Below are 8,096 nucleotides of genomic sequence, written 5' to 3'. Positions count from 1 at the left end.
GCAGGAATGAATGATAGCAATGTACATGTAAAGATGGTATAAAATCTAAAAACACTGATGGGAGGAACAGAAGAGAATCAAACCAACTGAGCAAATATTTGTGATAAGAATTACGCAAAATATGGCTAAATTAAGCAAACTCATAATGACAATTTAAGGGTTTAATGATCATATTTGATAATGTCAATTTTATAGCAAAAAGCATTGAGAGTCAGCACTCAGAGCAATAAATAAGGACCTAATATTAATAGAAGCCATAATAAATAATGCAAAAAAAATCCTGAATGTATGTTGCAAATATAGTAATAAATACCTAAAGTAAAAACATAAAAATAAAGTAGAAATGTAACCATGATCAAGATTCAACCAAGATTTTAATCACCTGCTTTCAGAACACTATCAAAAAGATTGAGCATTAATAAGGATACTGCATATATTACATACGAATAATTTATTATATTGTTCAGTGCCTCTTAAAGGTTTGCATGGCAAATTCCTCTCAGAGCTCACACCTAAGACAGAATTTCCTCTCCTGATGAACAGATACTCTTTTTTTTAGCTATACAAAACTTTAGAGCTATTTCAGAACAATTTAAAAATACAAAATCCAGGTAGTTCCTGTTTTGTTGTGGCTACTAGAAAGCTCAGGGCCAGGGACTTCCCTGGTGGCACAGTGGTTAAGAATCCACCTGCCAATGCAAGGGACACGGGTTTGATCCCTAGTCCAGGGAGATCCACATGCCGTGGAGCAACTAAACCCATGCACCACAACTACTGAGCCTGTGCTCTAGAGCCTGTGAGCCACAACTACTGAACAAGAGAAGCCGTCACAATGAGAAGCCCGCGCACCGCAACAAAGAGTAGCCCCCACTCGTTCCACAACTAGAAAAAGCCCATGTGTGGCAACGAAAACCCAACGCAGCCTAAATAAATAAATAAATAAATGAAAAAAGCAATAGCTTATTTATTTATTTATATTTATTTTTTGGCTGTGTTGGGTCTTTGTCGCTGTGTGTGGGCCTCCTCTAGTTGCAGCGAGCGGGGGCTACTCTTTGTTGTGGTGTACAGGCTTCTCATTGCAGTGGCTTCTCTTGTTGCAGAGCTCAGGCTCTAGGCGTGTGGGCTTCAGTAGTTGTGGCTCACGGGCTCTAGAGCACAGGCTCAGTAGTTGTGGCGCATGGGCTTAGTTGCTCCGCAGCACATGGGATCTTCCCGGACCAGGGATCAAACTCGTGTCCCCTGCACTGGCAGGAAGATTCTTAACCACTGCGCCACCAGTGAAGTCCAAAAATGCAATAGCTTTAAAAAAAAAAAGAAGGAAAAAGAAAAAAAGAAAGCTCAGGGCCAAACTTTGATCTTAATGATGTCATTGATGTCATTTTTCTTCAGCCACAACTTTTTAATATAGTATTAATTTTCCCCCTCTTACTTGGATTTCTGCCTTTTAAGCTGTATTATTGGTTGTTTGTCTTAGTGTATCTGTGCTTTTATTCTAAGCCACCTCAAATCCTTTTTTGAAAGTATATCATAAAAAATAAATCAGGGGCTTCCCTGGCGGCGCAGTGCTTGAGGGTCCGCCTGCCGTTGCAGGAGACGTGGGTTCGTGCCCCGTTTCGGGAGGATCCCACATGCCGCGGAGCGGCTGGGCCCGTGGGCCATGGCCGCTGAGCCTGCGCGTCCGGAGCCTGTGCTCCGCAAATGGGAGAGGCCACAACAGTGAGAGGCCCGCATAACGCAAGGAAAAAATAAATAAATAAAATAAATAAATAAATCAGTATAAATGCAGATCTGAACATGGCACCTAATAAAATAGAACAAATTGTACAGACCTGTTGAAAATCCCTGGCCATCCTCAGAATGGGCTCTTTTAAGACTGGACAGGGCCAGGCAGGCTTCCCTGGGCCATGCTTTTAAAAGACTCCTTAGCATTTGCATAAACCAGCATCAAAGTGTACAGCCTAATCCTGGTTCAGATGTGAGATCCTTTCACTGACCCTGCCATATAATCCCTGCTGCTATTGTTTGAATCCGAATCTCTGACAGGTCTTGTGTGCATGAGGTGGTCCATCTCATTTCCAGTTCCTGGCTTGCCGTCTCCACTTTGGCTCCACAGCACTGATCTTTTCCCAACATTTACTGGCATCCTCACTAAGAACCATTCTCACCTAGTGAATCCAGAAAGCTGGCTAGTTCCTCCAGGAGTCAACTCTCCTGCACTGCCCAGATCTGATCAAGCCAGCCTTGGTCCTGGCACTGCGGGAGACAGCATGAAAGTCACATGGGAATCAAGGGAATTCAAAACACGTGCTTTCTTTCCAAGCGTCTCTTTCAATAAAATGTGGATTACAGAATGGAAAACAACCAAAAAAGCACTTCATAATCATAAAAAAGTATCAGTTCCATATAATGGTGTATAACTTGGAAAAAAAAATAAAGACAGGTAGAAATGCTAATAATGTCTCAAAATCTGTGCAAAGGAAAAAATTACTATCTTAGCCTCAATATCTCTCCGCAGTTAAAAGCACAACTTTCCAAATTTCTTTTATATATCTCATTCATTCACTTATCAAAGAGTTATTGAGCATCTACTGTGTGTCAGATCTGGGCTGGGCACTAGGGATACAAGGGTGAAGGAGAAAAAAAGAGCTTGCTGTTCAGTGGGGGAAGAAACTCTACTTATAAAATGAATAAGTACAGGATGTTGTAGAAGCACAGATAAGAGTCCCCTAAGTGTCTTGCAGGAATGGGATGAATTTCCTGAGTAAGGGAGACCTGAAGGATGAGTAAGGGCAGAGCAGGACAGAAGCTGTTGTGGGCGGGAGAGAAAATGAACTAGAAATGGGAGCTGGTAGAGATGAGAGAGGTATAGGGTGTAAGAGTTAAAGATGAGGTAAAATTGATGAGATTTGATGACAAAGAGTAAGACATGGGCAGGGAAGAGGCATGGATAATATGCAGGGCCTGGTTTTGGCAGAAGGGTGGCGCCATTCACTGTGACAGGCAACATAGGAGGAGCACGACTGGGAGGGATTATGATACATTGGGTGAGCCATGTTTCTAAGTGGTGAAGGAAAGAGAGAGAGGGAGAAGAAAAAGGGAGAGGCTCTCGAGAGAAAAGAAGAGGGAAAGGGGGAAAGATGGTAGAAGGGCTGAAGATTGATGATCCCAGATTACTGACACCTCTACTGACCACAGATGCTGGAGGAAAAAATGAAGATGACTCTAAACATACACTTCCCTTTTCTTACTAGCTGGTTATTGATTCTACACCCTTATACCTAAAGACCTAAAGGAGTCCATTTGTCCAGGCTAGAAGCAAGTCGGGTGGCTTGGAGAGAAATTTGGCAAAATCATCTTCTTGGCCCGATTCCCCTGGACCCACCACTCATGGAAAGGAGGTGTGATAACCCAAAAGGAAACATAGAAAAAGAGAGATTCTCTGGAAGTCTTGGAGTTGCAGCCCACAGACCTCCATTTCTCTAGTTCTTACCTGGTTTTCTAAGGGTGGGTATAGGGTATACTTCTTCCCCAAATAGAGGGTTCAGGCCCCTCTCAGTGCAACAGCATGTAGGGGCCCAGATGACCAAGAGACAAGCCAAAGTAGATTAGTGAGCCACAAACAGGCTGGATGAAGCAAATGTTGGCCGGATAATGCCAACAGCTCAAGAAAAACTGTTGGACTCAAAGGATAATGAACATGGATCCTAACTCCAAATATGGGGAAAGGCCTTTATAACCGTTGATTTAAACTGTCCCAATACGTCTGATTCATGGAGTAAAACTAACTGGAATGTAAGTAAAAATGCTCAGTCCCTAGAGGCACTTGATAAGTCCCAGAAGCGGGAAAACCAATCATATTTTTCCTTTGACACACTGACAGCTGACCTAGGTAGCCAGAAGTACAGAGGGCCTGATACCTAATTCAGAACAACCAACCAGAGTCCCACTGTGAAAGATCTCAGGACAGACAATGGGGTGCTTTTGAGAGGAAGAAGAAAACAAAGAGGTAGCCTTTCACCCAGACATGGAGACAGTGTTAATTCAAAGTAGATGAGGATAGAGAAGGATTTTTTTTCAAATCTACACACACACACACACACACACACACACACACACACACACACACACACCACCCTACTACCTTCTGAACTCTGGAGATATTAGTCCAAATACTATGTAAAATTATTCCTTAACCACTAAAAGGTTCAGATTATTGAAATGCTTGAGGAGTCAATGAATACCGTTTCCTAGGAAATTTACAGAGTACCTCTGTGTAAACTATCAGATCTTGCACAAGCTTAGTCATGTGTTCATGGGATAGTAAGGGTAGGACCTGTATGACCTAGGGCCTCTCAGAGTCTAGGGCAAATAACAGGTGCCCTCTGTCTTAGGTTTGACATAAGGAAAGTAGAGTAATGGCCTGCCAGGTTCTGACAAGTGTTTCTTCTTCTAGCTTTTTCCTAGCACTTCTCTGTGCAGTTAACCCAACATGGAAAGTGAGTCCTTTCAAGGTGAGCTTCAAGAGAGACCTTTACCATCTTCCTCTAAGAAAGTGTCCTTTGCCATATTTTTCTAAGAGAATATAATAATCTATTTTAGGGATGCATAAAAGACAGCTGGGTAAGGGGTAGAGGGAAGAAGGCCTTCAAAGTAGGTCCAGACTCAGATTTAGAAAGAAGGCCTTCACTTTTCCAGAGATCAGTTTTCTCACCTAAATGTCTGCACTAGCCTCCTAATTTAGGGGCCCTGGATGAATATTGTTGCTGTGATTGAGAATAAAATCTGACTCTAAGATCCCCAGAAGCCAGTGTAAAGAGGAAAGCTTGGTAAGAATTGTGTGTAGTTAGCTGAGAGAAAAAACTGTGAAAATGCCTGAAAGGAAAGAGGTTTTCCTAGTAATGAATTCTGAGACAAATTCCTTGCAGGATACCATATACAGGAAAACTGAGTGATTTGTTGGAGTTGTTTTGCAAGTGCAAAAGCTGAAATAAGACTGTTTTATCTTGTAGTAACAACTGATTAAATTAGAAAGCATAATATTCACATTTAATTCAGTGAAGGAGATTCTGTTCAGAGTTGAGCTGAGTTGGTCCAAGTTAATAGTCTTTCAGGAGTTGAACCTGACTCAAAGACAGAATTTAAAGTTAATAGAAGAATGTATAGATAGTATGTCTTTGAGTTCTGTTTCCTAAATTCGTTCCTCTCAAAGGGGATTTTAATAGGAGCTGTGAAGATCCAGATTATTCTCTCTAGCAAAATCCTGGAGTGCTGAAGGTATACCAAGATCAGAAAACTATATCCTGTGGGCCTAATATGGCCCACCACCTGTTTTTGTATGGCCCATGAGGAAATAATTTTTTTTGCATATTTTTATTTGTTGGAAAAAAATCAAGAGAAGAATAATACTTTGTGACGTGAGAATAATATGAAATTCAAATTTCGGTTTCTATAAATAAAGTTTTATTGGAACACAGACCCTCATTCACTTACATCTTGTCTTGTTTCATACTACAACTTGAAGTAGTTGCTACAGAGACTGTGTGGCCTGCAAAGTCTAAACTATTTACTACATGGCCCTTTACAGAAAAAGTTTGCCAACATCTGGAATATACTGCTGATTTATGACAGACCTCTAAGCTCTTGAGATCAAATAAGTAAACGATAGAATTCCTTAGTGGGAGCCACTGTTGGGTGACTAGGCCCAAAATAATTTAGAGAGAGAGCTAGAATTTTCTTAAGTCTCTTTTAACCTTTTACCAGTTAGTGATGGCTCTCCTCCTATTTGTATAGATGAGAAAATGGACCTCAGATATCAAGTGGTGGAACAAACAGATTTCAGGAAAAGATGGTACAACAAAGCAGGACTGTAGAATCTTCACTGGCAACATTACTGAAACCAATAAAAAGAGAAGAAAATCTAAAAATGTACCAAACATGAGAGAGCACTTGGGATACTTCCAATCTTACAGAACATTGATCTTATGCCCTAGACTTCAAAACTTGGTTGGTAACCAAGAGAAAAATAGAAGCATAGCACTGAGGAAAAGTTAAGTCAATGACATCGTAAGAACTCATTAATTATCCTCAATTTGTAAATAAAGTGAGAGATGAATAAGCAGTCCTGGGAAAAGTCAAAGTCAGGGTTTGAAGAGATAGGAAGGTCTGCTGGGGCTTGTCATTTTCCAGGGTGCTGTGCTGAGTCAAAGGAATGAGTAAGAGCCCTTGGAAGTAGGATATTCCACTGGCCGAATGGAGTGAGCTCTTTGATCTCACTCTTCTGAGGTTCCGCAAAATCTCAGCAGACGTATAAGAACCCAGCTAAAGACTGTACTTGGTCCAGACTAGCTCTTTCCTCCTTTACACCCATACCCACACTCTTGGTTTTCAGAAAGTGGATAGAAACCAACATGTTGCTCCTAAAAGGGGTAGAACGGGAAAGATAATCTTTTCCCCGTGAAGGTGGAAACAATGACAATTTGAATTGATGGCATGAAGGAAAAGATAATCAGAGTTAATGCTGAAGAAAAACACAGAGAAATTAAGGAAGTTAAGAAAAAAATATGATAGACCAAGAGAAAAATGATTGCCAACTTTGGGGGACACAATTGAGTTAGTCTCAAAAATCTCTTCAGCAACATTAAGAGAATAATACTTACAAAGTTCTATGGAAAGGATAACCCAGAAATATCACAGACTGCAAAGTTCTTGTTTAAATAGGCAGATATTACTTCTCAAAATTTTAGAGAACTCAGATCACACAGAATCCATAAAACTCTTCTTGGAAAAACTACTTAACTATGTAGTCCAGCCAACCAAAGTTGACTCAAACTCAATTCAGAAATGTAAAAGTCATGGTAAAAGGGTTAATGGTGATTACAGAAGTCTTGTATATATTAAATTAAGATTAAACAGTGGTGATCATTTTGTAATGTACAAAAATATCAAGTTACTATGTTGTATACCTGTATACCTGTATTGTAAGTTAATTTTACTTCAGTAAAAAATTTTAAATTAATTAAATTTTTTAAATTCTTAGGAAAACAAAAAATAAACAAGGAAGACTAAACAACTGGGGGAATTACAATCGTAATCCACAATGCAAATGTTATCATTCTTAACAATGTTGAAATATATGAGCAAGAAAAATCAGAAGGTAAATGCAAAGGGACATGGGAGCAAATACAAGCATCCATAGGACCTCCTTTCCCCCAACAAAGAGTCCATCTGTACTGTCTAAAGTTAAGCATATTTTATTTTACAAGTTACCAACTTAATGATTTTCATAATTTCTTTTCTTAACCCTAGAGGGATATTCTAGAGAATATTCCTTGTAGTGAAAAAAATCATTATCTGAAATTTACCAACCCCTTCAGTTTCTATTGCTTTTGTTAAATTCGAATAAAATTAAAGTACTATTTATAGTGTGATTTTATGTATAATTCAAGTAACATTAAACAGCAATACTATTTATAACACAATTATAGAGTTGAACTCCAGAGTATAAGGTGTATTTATTTCTACCGATCCTTTTCTGTTTCTCATCTGTATGCAGAGAGAGAGAGAGAGATTTGAAAATAAGTTAACCAAATGCCCCCCTCATTTTGGGATGGGGTGAATCGCTGCTTTTGTCTCTTCTTATATTTCTATATGTTCCAACCTTTTATGCATTATTTTAGTCACTTTTAAAATTTACATAGAGTAAAATTCACCCTTTTTGGTATATGGTTCTTTTGAGTTCAGACAAATGCATAGTCATGTAACTGCCACCAAAATCAAGACGTGGAAGAGTTTCATCACCCCACAAACTTCCCTCTTGAGCCTCCTTTACATTCAACCCCTCCTCCCACTCTCTGGCCCTCAAACCACTAACCCATTTTCTCTTCCTATAATTTTGGCTTTTCCATAATTTCTTAGAAATGGTATAATTCAGTATGTGTCTTTTGAGTCTGGCTTCTTTCACGTAGCATAATCTATTTGAGATTCAACTACACTGTTGTATTAGTGGTTTGTTCACTTTTAGTACTGATTTTCATTGTAAGGACGTTCCATGGTTTGTTAATCCATTCACCCGTTCAAGAACATTTGGGTTGCTCCTA

This window comes from Lipotes vexillifer, unplaced genomic scaffold, assembly GCF_000442215.2.
Source record: "Lipotes vexillifer unplaced genomic scaffold, Lipotes_vexillifer_v1.1 scaffold1486, whole genome shotgun sequence".
NCBI lineage: Eukaryota > Metazoa > Chordata > Mammalia > Artiodactyla > Lipotidae > Lipotes > Lipotes vexillifer.
This window is presented reverse-complemented; position numbering follows the sequence as displayed.